The sequence below is a fragment of the Rhopilema esculentum genome, chromosome 21, assembly GCF_057945365.1.
Source record: "Rhopilema esculentum isolate cy_ngs chromosome 21, ASM5794536v1, whole genome shotgun sequence".
In the NCBI taxonomy this organism is placed as follows: Eukaryota; Metazoa; Cnidaria; class Scyphozoa; order Rhizostomeae; family Rhizostomatidae; genus Rhopilema; species Rhopilema esculentum.
Window position 1 is genome coordinate 12,334,992 of NC_142835.1, and position 15,738 is coordinate 12,350,729.

The window sequence follows — 15,738 nt, forward strand, 5'->3', positions numbered from 1 at the left end:
CTAAATTAAAAATAAAATAAAGCTCTGTCTGCATCCCTAGAAGATTCGGTAATGAAGATTTTTATTTCTCAGTCCTGATTGCAAAATAAAATTGCAAAATATAATAGCAAATTATGATTGCAAAATATAATAGCTAAATATAACAGCAAATTATGATTGCAAAATATAATAGCAATAATGCAATAGAAAAATGTAATACAAGTAGGAAAATATAATAACGAAATATATAGCAAAATATAATAGTAAATAGCAAAATATAATAGCAAAATATACAAAATTTTTTGAATCTAAACGAAACATGAAGGAAACTTGAAAAGCAATTAATGAACTCCTGAACAAAAGATCAAACTCTATCAATATTGATTGTATTAAAAATAAGGTAATGCAATTGATAACAAAAGAAATCCAAACTCGAATAAGGGTTTTTTCTGTCATTGGTGAAATATTAGCCAGCAATTTGATGCTGTTCCTTATCCCCTCTTTTTTTGGGAACTTTGATAATTCTGATAATGTCAAGTTCAAATTTAGTTTGATAGAACATTGCATACAATGCAAAAACGTAAGTTTTACGGTATTCAGCAGCACCCGTTAGAATTGTTTAAATCATACCTCTGCAATCGGAAGCAATATTCTAGTTAAAACAGTGTTGACTCGTCACTTATGGAAATAAATATTGGTGTACCCCAAGGCTCATGTCTTGGTCCCCTATTTCTCATTTTTATAAACGACCTCTCACTAGCTGCCCAGAAAGCAAGTGTGTCTATGTTCGCTGATGACACGAGACTTTGCCATCAGTCGCATGATATCACTCAGCTGAGTGAGGCCATCAATAGGGACCTGGCATGCGTTAAAAAGAGCAACAGACCTTCACTAAATGTAAGGAAAACACATGCCCTGCTTTTTCCATCAAACCTAAGCAAATATCATTAAATAAGAAAGTTGTTCAAAAAACAAATTATTTTGGTATACAGATCGATAACACACTAAATTGGAAGGAACACACTAAACCATTTCTTCCAAGATCTCCAGAGGAATTGGCTTTTTGAAGCATGCAAAATCATTTCTGCCAAAAGACTATGTACACAAGTATTGTGGAGCCACACTTTCGCTATTGATGTTCAGTGTGAGAGTGTTGTATCTCGCTTAAAAAATTGCAATGCCTTGCTGCCGCAATGTAAGTGGCAGCAGTTTTTGATGCACAGGACAACAACTCATAAAGAAGCCTGGCTGGGGACTACAGACGAGCTAACTATTAGTGAATCGAGTATCCGTTTCTCAAATCTCTTCATGGACTGGCTCCGCAATACATGTCTAATCTTTTCACAGAAAATCCAAACTTCTAGGAATTTTAGGAACATAAGTATTGGCCTAAGGCTACCAAAGAATAACTTTAAAATTGGACGGAAGTGATTCTTATTTAGAGGTATTAGGTTTGGGTACGGCCTCTCAGCTGAGTTTAAACGGGCATCAGCCCTGAGCACCTTAAAAATATCTTGCTCCATTGTAAATAGCACAATTGTTAGCCACTCGGCATTTTTATCACGAATATTTATCTTAAAAAACTAAATTCAGATAAATGTTCTATTATAATTTGTATGTATTGAATGGTAAATAAGTAGAATTTGAAAACCCTTTGAAAATCAGCATTGCTGAAGGGCTATCTTTTTTAAGTATAAAAAAAGAATGAATGAAAGTATAGATATTTCTGAGGGGCAATTCACTCTTGAAATAATAATATGAGGTTTTCACCGAAGCTAGAGGACGTTTAGGGATTTCAAGGTGAAACAACAGGATGTCTACCAAAGGTGCACGAGATTTACATTTAGTGATTCGAATACTTAGCCTGTAAGTCAATAGCTTTTCTAACCACAAAATTTCCACAAAGGTGATGTATTAGGATGATTAATTGACTTTGATATTTCTGCTATTAATTACGACAAGCATTTGATAAGTATCCAGGGCAGCCTCTTTTTCAAAAAAGCAACTTTTCACAAAGAGATCATAGTCTGTATATAGAGAACACATGTATCTGCAACTTCAAAAACTAGGTCCATTGGAAATTGCTGATGAAATTGCACTAAAACCATAGGTATTAAAAGTAGAAATATCACTGCTCTTTTACTGGCCTTTGAACATGAACCTTGTTCTTAAATGGGTGGCGCCAGAGGGGGCTGGGGGCTTTAGCCCCATCACATTTTAGCAAAACAATAAAAGAAAAAATGAGTGCGATAAATCCTATTTATTGCTTGATTTTCGATAAATAAGAGGCCTACAGGGTCTATAGGTAATGCGTTTCATTTTAAACCTGGAATTAATCAACTTACTAAAAGCATGCCTTAAAATAGCAAAATGTTTTAAACTATTGGAAGAAAGTGACTGCAAGAAATATTCTGACAAGTTTTCTAAGGTTATCGAAAGGGCACGGTCGCCCACAGGGAGGTCTCTCTTTTTGGTTATACCTTGGGCCTCTGACAACTTCTCGCAGGCCCTTTTAATGTGTTTTTCAGAAAATGTTTAGTCTAATAAGGCTATCAACTCGAGCGAGACTTTGTATTTCTTGGCACCGTCCTTGGCCTACTAACTTATAATCAGTCTAATTTCTAGCTAATTATGCTTGGTTCTTCTCGTGTTCAGCGGCAGTCTTTTTTCCCCGTCCAACCGAAGTGTGTACTTGTAGCTTGATTTTCTTCACGCCACAACTCTCTTATCAATGGCACAGCGATTCAAGACGAAATGAACACGGTTGACAAAGAAGAAAATTCACTTGTGATGAAAAAAGATACCAAATAAAAAACAACCAAAGGGAAAGTGTTGAGCATGACGATCACGACTGGACATCATTAACCCCTAGGGGTGCGCCTACCAAGGCTTGAAAGGGGTACGGTTGATTTGAGGGACTTAAGCAAATGGCTACAAAATGATCCAAACTAGATATTCCTTTGAAAAGCCTTTGAATATCGTATGAATAGATCAATTTGTATACATTGTTCATGTTTAACAAAAATATCATCTCCAATGAACCTAGAGTAACACTGCTGTCGGCACTGGGACAATTGACTTAGGGAGAGGGATTAAATGTAGGATCACTTTCTTTGGGAAAAGGATTAGTTAATCAGTTTTTCTCTGTGATTTTTCTCACAACGTTCTAAACTGCTGAAGCCAGTGCATGAAAACCCTCCCGGCCATGCGGCAGGGTGGTAGCAGGAAATCTTTCAGGAATAAGGTCCTACAGGAATTTTTTTGAAAATATACCCTTTTGCAAGAAGCATCTTTGGTTCTTCCATGTTCGTCCAAAGTAAAGACATGAAGACCAAAGCAGTTTAACTTATATATGCATCTTGTACACATTGAATAGGTTGCTCTACCTGAAAATGCTTGAGATTGTTTTTCAAAATTCTTGTTTGATAAAAGTTAAAAGATTTTTATCCGGCTTAAGAATCTTTGCTATAATTTGCAGAATTCTCGAAAAAACCCATGTTGATGCGTCCAAGACCACTGCTGTATATTGCGTATCACATTTAAAACAAATTTTTCTCTTATGCTTTTGGCCAAACGTATCTTCTCTGGGTTCTGACCCATATCAAACAGTTTGTTCAAAACTTCCATGGATACAATATCATATGATTAATCTTGTCAGGTTTATTTTTTAATGTTGTTTTTTTAATGCCTGCCCCCATCACCCAAAGTTTACACCTACCCCAATTTGATCTGCACTTTTACACTTGTCACGATGAAAATGCATGCAATTTCCTGATTGGCTTCCTTCGATCCAAATATATTTTTATATTTTTCATATATTTTTTATCGTGTTTTTTTTACCTTTATTCTGACGTTTTATGCTCTGAGGAGTGTCAAACGAAAAGGCTTTTAGGCAACATGTTATAAAATCTTTGCTTTTTAAAGCCATTTTCAAGTTGTGTACCGCCAAAAATCTGTCAAATTCTGATTGCTAATACTATCACCAGTTAGGAGTCTATTATTATAGCTATGTTCTGTGCCAGATGACTTCAGGCGTTCATGAAAATAGAATAATTTTCAGTCACCAAAACAGGAAAGATTTTGAAATGGTAGTAAAATTGCTTAAACCTTTATAAATCTAAGCTTATAAATCTAATAGATATAAGCTTATAAAACCTTTTTAAGCTTATATCTACATTTGCATAAAACTTGTGACATATCACGACGGCTTTTGGTACATAACCCTTTCTTTGTTTATCTTCACATTCTGGCAGGAAATTTATGCATAATTTTCGTCCGGTCGCAGGAATTTCTTCGTGCCCTAGCTGAAGCAATAACAGATTTACATTGGCTTTTATTGTGCAGACTATAAATTCAAGATCATAAGTTGCCTTCATCTGTTTTGTCACTGAATTGTTCAGTGTCGGTAACCATCTTTATCATCAAACTTTCTTGACAATTATCTGACTGAGGCGTAGTTTAGACAGCGCATTATGGGCGCAGCGAATTAAATTCAATTAAATGCGCTCGAAATACGCCCTTTGAGCGCCTCAATTTATTGTTTGCTTTTAGACAGCGAAGCGAATTGAATTGATTCATATTTTGATTCTTGATAATGCGCCCAAGTGAGCGCATTATGAGCGAATTCAATTTTTGCGTCGCTCTCGGATTTAGTCAGCGAATTAAGAGCGCATTAAATTGATACTCACAGTACTTTATGGTCAATAATTTGATTCGCTGCGCCCATAAAGCGCTGTCTTAACTATGCCTGAATCAATAGTTCTTCTTTTTTTCTAGCTATGGCTCTTCAACCTAGTCTCCAAAAGCTCTCTATATTGGATAAGCTTCCTAATAATTGGGTTGAATGAGCTTCCTAATAATTACACTGCGTGGATGAATTGAAATAGATCTGCAGTTGTCTTGTCTTTTGCCAACGTTCTTTAAAAATGTTTTCCTCTTGCATCATTCACAGCATCAAGTCGTTTACCCCACACATCCAACATATGTACTTCTCAAAATCTCTGACAACATTAGCACTCGGCTCAGCTTTGCGTTTGGAGTTATTGTCATTTGCGAGTTATTGTCAAAAAGAATCCCATTTAAGAGTAATTTTTAACATCTTAACTTTAGCTCTCTTTGACACTTACAGTGCCCCCCTGTCAGGCATTAATGGGAGTATCATCGCCCTCCCCTAGCTGTCGCAATCCCTCCTCTGTCACAATTGGTCTAGCAGCAGCCATCAAGTCGTGAACAAACGTTGCATGGTTGCACGGAGTGAGGGGAAAAACCAAATTTTCATAATCATGAGGCAGGTCTTCAAGCTTTTCAGTTGACAATATTGTACTTGGAAGCTTTTTTCATTTAATGTGTTTTCAAGAATAATATGATTTCAGAAATAAATGAGGAAAACATCAAATATCTTTGCTGATGTTGTAGGTCTTTCAGTTTCCATTACTGGATCATTCTTCTTTCATGAAAGAGGCGATCCATTTGCAAATCACCCCCGACGGCCCTTGTCTAAACTCGACCATTTTTTTCTACCAACAAAATTGAGAAACACTCACACAAGAAATAACATTTCGGGTACATCAGAGCCAACCAAGTATGAAAAGTACAGGTTTTGTTAAAACATCAAACTAATTCAGTTCAAAATCGAATCTAAAGAAAGGGCGAAAAGAGGAGTGGCGCCAGTCGTAGAGAGGATGGACACGAATCGCAAGGACGCAGTTTAATTGATTACCTCTGCGGGGTTAGCAGCTTGTAAAACAAAACCAGAGCTTTCCGTGACACGCCAAAACCGCAATGCTGTATCAAGGAATTTGAAAAATAACATAGAGGCTGGGTTCCTCTGCCCGTTAAGAGATTAATGTCACTCAGGAACTATAAATGAATCAGGATTTGCGAGCTGGTTTCGTGAGCAGGGTAGGCACCTTGTTTCAGCCTGTGTTTCACGATTCTTTGTCGCATTAACAATGGAGTTTGATCAATGCACGTTTTATCAATGCACAATGTCTCAATTTTCATTTTCGCTCTTTGCGTGATATGCACAGCATGATCACATCAGTAGCCGGTTTCATACCCTATGAATCAAAAAATATACTTTACCTGCCGCAATTTTACAATTCCGCTAGTGCCACGCCAACATTTCTTCAAATCCTGAAGAGGCAACGTTTAACCAGAGTTGATGTTTCTAATCTTCTCCTCCTCGGATTTCATGAAAAATTCTTGACAACATCCTACCAATTTTTCCCTATCTACTAAAAGTAACAAAATTTCGAACATTCTTTTGACTTATTGCCCTCTTACAAAACTATAAATGGGTAACTCTGTAACCAGTAGTGGCAACAGAATCTGCAGCATCTCATACTGCCATCTCATACTGTCAGAATGCGGATAATAAAATTGAACTAAATACAGTAGACCCCTGTTATAGTTTCATCAAATGTTGCTTGGAAATTTGTTAATACAGGGTCTCCGACGAAAGGGGGGCCGGGGAGCCATGCCCAGAGGGAGATGTAAGAGGGGGCAACCAGGGGCAGTTGCACCTACTTAAACGGGTTGAAGCAAGTCTGGCACCCATTTTTGGAAATTGTGCGACTCTTTTGAAGAATGAGAATCAGGTGAAAAAGTTTCTGATATTTGTACGTTGATTTATTTCAAGTTGAGGTAATCCTTGAAGTAAATTAACGTATAAATCTTAGAAATGTTTTTACCTGATTCTCATTTTTCAAAAGGGTCGCACAATCAAAGTATACAATAATTACTGTAAAAATGTCCTTACAAAGTGAATAGATGGCCTTCTGTCTATAGTTAGGGTAGGAAATTGTTGTATACAGTGTGCACTCAACACCAATTTCTGAAAATTTTTCAGCGCCCCCACTACAAATTGCCCTCCTTCAAATTTGCTCTGTACCTGCCCCTGGCCTAGCCTGCGTCACAGACCAAAAACTTCCGTGAAGTGTATACACTTCACGGAGAAGTTTTTGGTCTGTGACGCAGGCTACCCCTGGCCATGCTCCCCAACCTTTTTGGAAAGCCATGGAATTTTTTTTCCAAATCTTTCATTATTGGTGTTAAATATTCGCTTGCCCCCCCCCCACCCCCCATTTTCCAACCTGTGTCGGAACCCATGGAATAGTTTTGCATACTAAGGTCTAAGTTTTATGTGACTGTAATTGGTAGTGTGAGTGTGACTTTAACTGGCGTGACTTTCAGTGGAGTGATTTACCTGACTCTATATACAAGCGTTTCCTAGAATCTTCTCTGTCAAGCTAAGCGAGGTAAATTTCGAAACCTTGGTAAGCTAGGTAAACTAGGTATAAACTATATAAGCTAGATGAGCAGTGGCGTAGATAGGAAAATTCATAAGAGGGGTAAGAAATTTAGATTTCCCAACAGAAATTTGATAAGCATTTTCATTTTTTCCTAAATTTGAACATAAAGACATCAGATCTTAAATAAAACAAGAGATAAAGTCTTTTATTCAAGGTAAAGTGCCATAAATTATACGGATGGCAGCTTTTTCTGGTCGTCTTTTCAAAAGAAGGCATTTTTAAGTATCATACTTTATTGAAAGAGATTGCCAATCTGATGGAAAAAGTCCTTTTCAGTTTTAAAATGTTTCCTCTCAAGATGTAATACTTAGATAAAAATAAACATCCGTGTAATTTTTCCCCAAGATGAGAAGTTTGCCGACAACAAAGCAGATTCGATTTGGAGGGGGTTCCCTCGCCCCCTTGGACCCCCTCTATCTACGCAACTGTGGATAAGTTAGGTAAGCTAGGTATATACTAAGTATGCTAGGTAAGCTAGTTGTAGGCTAGGTGTGAGCTTGGTGTAAGCTAGGTGTAAGCTAGGTGTAAGCTAGATGTAAGGTGGGTATAAACTAGGTAAGCTGGGTATAAACTAGGTAAGCTAGGTATGAACTAGGTAAGCTAGGTATGAATTAGTAAAACTAGGTAAGCTAGGTATAAACTAGGTAAACTAGGTATGAACTAGGTAGATCAGGTATGAACTAGGTAAGCTAGGTATGAACTAGGTAAATCAGGTATGAACTAGGTAAGCTAGGTAAGCTAGGTAAGACGTTGACTAAGGTATAAGACTTTAAGGACAGCAAAAAAGTTATCAATGATTCGAAGAAACACACTATTACCAAACGGAGTGTAATTGGACGCGTGTATAAAATCACATATCATCTCACGTGTTACCAACAAATCAATGTTCTGTTCACGTGTTAACGTATATATAAGCAATTTGTAATTATTATTTGTAATTGATTAGACGGTTAGTTTTCAGTGTAGTTAAAGATCACATGAAAGGTATTGAGTGCGTTTTTTGTATCTCTCGCTTTTTAGGATGTAACTCCTCTTACGTGAAGAGGGTGGAGGGCGAGAGGGGAGAGGAGAGTAGCGTGAGTTTGCATTCCAAACAGGTACGATACGTCCTACCCAAAGCAGTTTAGTACACTCATCTTAGTCAAGGGACAAAGCTTTCACGCAAAAACCCAAACTACGTAACACTTACTTCTCTATTATTCCCCAAGGCATCAAAAGCAGCACATAAAGACTTGATAAAAGAATGAAAGCATAACTATTGACACCTAAATGAGACTAATACAATTCAGCTAAAAATAAAAAGCCCTAGTGAAACCAAATTCTACAACATCCCTCGCAAAATTAGCTCTAATGAAATTTCATTTGATCAGCATAATACTGTCATCGTTTGTCCTCTCGCGGGCATCATCAAAGGGCAGGGGAGCCTGCACAAGACAAAGGCAGAAGGGTCAGTGCTGGTACCGAGGGAAAACAATGGGATTTTTACCACTACCGCAATCGATTATTTTTGAGGTGTGGGGGAGGGGGGTTGGTGTTGCAAAGGAAAATATTGGCATGGATCTGTTCCAACCATATAGCTGGGATTTTTGTAATGAAAGGCTCTAAACATAGGGTTTTAAATTGCCTTATGATTATTCAGAATTTTTTTAACGAAAATAATGGCAATTGTTAATAGACTGGCTGAAAGACTTTGATCGTCAGCTTTGAGAGTGTAAAAAGGAAAATAAAAGTCACAAGAATAAAATGTAAATCAACAATTTTTTGCTTCATTTTTTATATCAAGACATAAGATAAGCATAACACTCTCATTCTAACGATGGGCAAAATAGTCAGTTTGTTATAAGTTTATTAACGTTTTCTGAAAAAGAATCTTCCATTATCAATGACCGACAGCAACCAGGAGGGATTTTTCATTTTCAGCTGCCCCTCCAGCCCCTCAGGGGTAGGAACCGCCTGTCAAGGGGTACAATAAGACGTGCTTTTTAAGATTGTATGTCCTTGGACTTGGGCTAAAAAATTAAGGCATTCCAAGAAATGGAATCTTTGAAACCGTGTATCATTATGAAGACTCTTGTTTTTTACAGTTTTTACAGGTAAACAGTAAGTCAGGTTCATGCACCTTCCGCCTGTAGCTTCGGCCAAGTGCTGTTTTTCATACTTAGATTTTGTAGGATAAAATGCATATGCATGCCTTCTTCAAGCATTGACCAGAACGCTAACTAAGCCTAATTTTGGTCAGGGACATGCCATTTTGTTTGAAGAATCTTGACCCATAATTCCGCACATATCTGAAACAACCATAATTCCGCTAACATGTTGGAAACTATGTACATAATTCCCTAGTCAAAAAACACTTTCATGGCCCCTTTGCACCCAAATCTCAATAATGCACATATTTCGTACCTGAAACTTTTTAAGGAACCTCGCCGAGACTAAAAGATTGTTGTCCGTTACAAACAATTGTGTTGGTTAGTTCTATTTAAAAATTTCGGGGTCTTTACAAGACAGTGGTCATTACGAGGCCAACTCAAAATCTATTGTGCATCAAAGTGACAATCCCATGATCCGTTGTAAGACATGTTTCATTTAGTTACTTTGAATTTCGAGGAGACAATCATTTACCATTATTCCCTTCACCGATATCTATCATGCGCTGTGATCAAAGCACGTGTGTAGAGTAGAATTTCTTTAATGAAACCAACCACCGCTCCTAGATAATCTTGTATGTTCTCTATGGAATCGAATTTCTACCTAGCCTTTCTTGGAACAATGCTTATGTCAAACAAAATGATGGCTGGTAGCTTATGCAGAAGATGGTAGAAAAGGAAATTAAAAAACCAAGGATTTAGTCGTGCTTTTTGTGCTGCAGATAGCGCTCATCAAATATTGTCTTAGTGATGTTACCAACATAATTGGGGTTGATATCATTGTTACCTGATACTGTGAATGGGTTTCGATATTGAATTAACAAGTTTACATTCATTCTGCTGCTGGCAGGGGGTGTTTTTGCATTATATCGTTTGTAATTCCATGTATATCTTCATATTAATTTCTCAATGCTCACGAAAAAGATCTAATCTCGCTTTAATTCCAAAGCACGCCTCACTAAACCTCTACTCCTTTCCTCAATTCGATAATTTTAGAAAAGTATTTGAGCCATGCTTTGCCTGGGAACGCAGGAGGGTTAAAATGGTTCACATAGCTCAACCTTGAAGATTTTTCAAACGATGAATGAAACTCTTTTGCTGGGGGTTAATGAGGTTTCTTTATCTCTGCACTCACTGTGACACAAAACGTCTCTTGGGCTTTTGTGGTGAATTGGAGAGACTTGACGCTGACAATATATCAACAGAGGCAAGACACTAAATAGCAGGCATTATAAAGATGCAGTCACAAAAAAGAGGCTGTCACAAAAAGAGGCAGTAGTTCAATCGAGGCGGTTGCAAAATGAGGCAGGCGCAGAAATGCGGAATGCTGTAAAATTTTACTTCAAAAGAAATTTTCTCATTTTCTTACTACGGATCTTAATTTTCATGTATTATCTGAAGAGCAGGAGTCTCCCAAACCTTGGTGTAGATGAATCAGGAATTGCATTTCACAACACTGCCCGTATTATGCAAAAAATTGTTCTGTGACATTGTCCGTAAAGTCCAAGTCAAAGTGCTAGATGGAATTTACAAACGAAGGCCAGAAAGATGACCAACTCTTGCAAATTATGCCAACAAAATAACTAGATAAAAAATGTGCATAAATGCACAGCGCCAGTGTTGTATATATTTCCAAGAAAGAGCCTTTTAAATAATTTCAAAGCTCAAAAAAGAAGCTGAGAATCTTTCGTCTTAAAAAATCCCTTCGCTAATGTTGAAGGTTAGAGGAAAATATTTGCATTTGGGTTCACACTGTGTAGTAGTGCTAGTAGCCCATTTAAAATTTGTTTGTTCATTATGGCATTAGATTTTGTGTGAAGCAAAGGAGGTTCTCAAAATTTCGGAAAAGGCTGTATTTAAAAAGTATGCCAAAAACATATTTCCATGCAATTTGACTCGGCAAACTAAAAGAAGCCAACCCTTTCCCAAGGAACAAGATGCACACACATGAAGTACTTTATTCCAACCAGTGTACAGGAGCAGTTAGGTTATGAAAAAGTTACGTTTTATTCGCTTCAGCTAATTCAGCAAGAAATGCTACCCAACCCAAAAAAGCTACATAGCGCCAGCAAGTCAATGACACAGTAGATACAGAACTCAAGTACAACAAAGCAGTATTATTCTAGACTGAAAACGCAACATAATTTTATATCGTAAGACTGAAACTGAAATATTCATCGAAGTATTAATGTCCTAGCTACGAACCCAAAGTCTTGTTCATTTAGGCATTTAGAATTTCTATTTAGACTCATTACCAAACAGCTTCTCTATGTATATTTTCTTTGCATCTTTTTCTTCTTCATCCGTTAAATTTGCTTTCATTTTTTAAATCAGTGACAACAAATCTTTACTGATTACAAAGAACTTCTCTCATATTTCCATTTTTCCCTTCAAATTTCCTTCTACTCTAGTGTCTCTAATAGACGGCCCCTTGTGTATTAATTTCAGAAGAATTCGCCCTCTCCCCGTCGCTTATTAGCATCCCCCCTCCGCTTTCTATAAGATTTTACAAATCCGTCATGACCAGAACACGCCATTTTCACTTGTCAATAATTCCCCTTGTTATGTTATGTAGTTATTTTTTCATTGTCACAATTCCCCCTGTTAAGTTTGTCTATCTTTATCTCTAACCATCTATCAATTATCAAGTAGCCAGTGTCACCATCCTAATATTTCCAGTGCCTTTTAATAAAAAGATTTACCAACATCCACTTCTTCTATTAGCTCCCCTTTGCTATTGAACTTTGCTGAGATTTTATTGAAAATCGGCCAACCTGAACACCCTCTTCTATGAGCAACCCTCTTCTATTGAAAACTGGTCGACATGAACACCCCCCTTCTATTAGCACCCCCTTCTATTGAACATTGGCCGGAATGAACACCCCCCTTCTATACCTCCCCCTTCTATTAGAGACACTAGAGTATTTTCCTTACAATTTCTTTTTCTTCTTTTTTCCTTCCAAAAGCTGAAATTCCCTTTTGGAAGGAAATTTCCTTCCAAGTGGAAGCACTGCCTCCTTGACCGCTGTTATTCTCCCATGCCCAGTGGCATAGATAGAGAGGTCAGAGGGGGTGAAAGACCCACCCGTAAAGCTAAACTGTTATTTCGTCGAAAAACATGGTTGTCTATCTTTTATCTAAGTGTTGCATTTTGATAGTAAATATTTGAACATAACCATTTCTTCAAATTTTTTGAATCAGATGGGCAATCTTTTTCAATAAGGTGTGGTTATTAAGAAAATGTCTTTTTTAAGTAAAAGATCATTAAAAATTTTAAGAGGCATTTGTTTTGACACATGAATTTGAATTATTGATAAAAGTTTATCTTTTGTTGTTTTCTGTTCTAATGTAGTGGTGTTATATCCAAATATAGAGAATTAGTAGCTTATAGATCTTTGTCAGATTATTCTACATTTCTTGCCCCTTCTATGAATTTTCCTATCTATTGCCCATGCCCCCAATCTTAATAATATCGCGTACCAGAACTTCTAGTGGACTGGTTCTTCAAATCTGCAAATCGAGTTTAACTATATCAATGAAATCTATATTACATTTATATCGTTAACTTTATTATTGGCAATCGAATTTAGCTACAAGATCATTAACATATAATCATTAACATTTTAAGCTAAATAGTCATTTAGCATGAAAATTTCCTTCTTTGCATCGGGTTTTGTTATGACCAGCATTAAAACAAAATTGATTTTCTCAAATACAGGACAGTTTAAAACATAAGACACATTTGCATTCGCACAGTACGATGTGCCTTGGATCACGAAGTTATTGAAGTAAATCTGCCAGGATGTTCACTTCTGCGGTATTATACAGCAAAATCCGACAGCACCCCCCGGTAGTTTAACTCTACTATCCTCTAAAATCCTCCAAGGCTCATTGAGTGAACTCGATACTCTGTTCTCTTCAATGAAATTTGCTGACCTCGAAATTAAATCCCGTGCACAGCTTCAAGAAGAAACAAGGCTTTAAATACGACTGCATTCACGTGAACGAATTTCGTTCAAGAAGGAGGATGATGGAAGACAAGCAAGGGAAGTTACGTGCACATATTTATCCAGCGAGAGAGAGAGGCGTCATAGGCCATAAAGATCACCGACAAACTACATATCTTTTTATAAAGAATTTAAGAAATAAGGTTTTTTTAAGAAATAAAAATTTCCTGCAACGAAAAATTGTTCAAGTCTTGTCAATAATTCAAAACAATAAATTGTATAATTTCAATAAGCTATGTTCCCATTTTGCTCAATGAAGGCAGCCAAAAGATAGCATGTGCTTATGTCCTTTTCAGAAAAGAAAAGAAATCAAACTTTAATTCGAAAAATACCAGCATTCTTTCTCTAGCACATTAGAATTTGAAAATTTTGATAACAATTCGGAGCTACCAAGTAATGTCTCTTTAAAGTCCATTTTTGGAAAACATGCCAAGTATAAACAAGGCCATGGCTAGCTATTGCGCTCAAAGGGGTTGCTCAGATCCTACTTGCCAACAAAGTGGGTAAGCCATTCTTTATTTGCCAAAAAATCTGATGATTTGCCGTTGAGGCACCCCTACATGGCAAAAATCTTCTCGTTTCCACAATGAAACATTTTTCCAAGGGGATGTCACACCCCCACACCCCTAGTAGAGATGACCCTGTCAATAAACTTGCATTTCAGAATCACATAGAATATCCCATCACTGAGTAACTCGCGGGCTACTATATAAGAAAGAAGAGGCGAATATTAAGAGATAAAATTCGGGTGCGGTAAAAAGTTTCTCAAAAGTTTTCCAACAAATCAAATTGATTTTTCATTAGCTAGCGTTAGTTTCACCGAAAACGGACTGAAATGAAAATTTCAGCTTTCATTCTTTGCCGTTGCTGAAATCGCTAAAACTGGAACTGAGTGGAATTCATTTAGATTCTCTACTTTTTAGTATATGACCGCAAATTTCACGCCTCCGAGGCTGAACTCCATATTGCCTATTGTTAAATTGTCATTCTTTGTCTGTTGTTCTTTTCTCAACTGTTCATTATTTCAAGGCCATCAAAATCAGCTGGTTAGGCAACTCTAACTTTTATTTAGCAAATACAAAGTTGCTTTTTGTGCTAGACTTGCAAACAAAACTGACAGCTGTCATTTTATTTCCAAATTAAACCAGGCATTCTATTTTAGAATAAATAGCCAAAGCAGGTATCACCCCTGATAAAAACCGGGAGTTTTTAAGTCACTTTGTTTGGTGGCCTATTTTTATACATTTCCAAAATTTAGGTATACAGTTTAAGGGATAAACTTTCCAGTTCACACGATCAAGGGGCAGCTGCTCTACCAAACCCTCCAAATTCAAACCATTAGCTAAAATTTTCGAAATAAATTCATTTATACATTGATATAGTCTTTTTATAAGCACAGGACTATCTCTAAGCGCAGACTGGAAAATTCTGGCAGGGTTGGGGAAATAGACGTTTTGCACCCCTCCCCCTGCCTTTACAAAATTGCAAGGAAGCCAGGAAACAGTCACATTTATTCTGGGTACTAGGGCTAGGAATAATTCCAAAAGATCAGAAAACAATTGATACTCCTATCTTGATTGTACACATCTCGCCAATAACACAGTTTATACTCTCAACTTACACTCTTATTGGTAAAAATTTTAATAGAACACGAGCTTCAAAATTGATCAGAATTTAAGGACAACCCAAGAACAGGCTGAGGTACTGTAAAAGTGTAATTTTTGGCCCCCCTAAAAAATCCACCTTAAAAATTAGGTGTTTTGGCCATTTAGGGGTGCTTCTTTGGTGAATTTAAGAATTGTGCCTGCAGATTAATCTTGCTTGCATATTTGCATATTAAGGATTTTTTTGCAAGTGGGGCCTGAGCATTCCCTTTTAGCACATTAGCTAACGACTGCACTGCTTACACCCTAAACATTTAAGAAAAAATTAAAAACTTTTTATCCTCAAAATTTTGGAAGAATTAAGAACAACAAGCCTGAAATACAATCTACTGGTTTTTTAAAAAAACAGTGTTTATGGCTGCTCGAAGGCCACTCATGTCTGCAAAACAATGAAATGAAAGGAAAATCGAAAAGAAGAAACCAGCTGCACAGTGGACTGACGTCATAGAATGACTGTCAGAAAACAAATAATATCAAATTCAAAATGATGGTATTGGCCAAAATTGCTTCTGATTCAATGCTACCCTAGGTACCAGAGCTGCAAAAATTTAAAGGTGCAAACAGCTCTAGTTATTTTTTGCTTTTGTTAATTTTTTGGAGATCTGGTGTTCAGGGTAATGCAATGCAG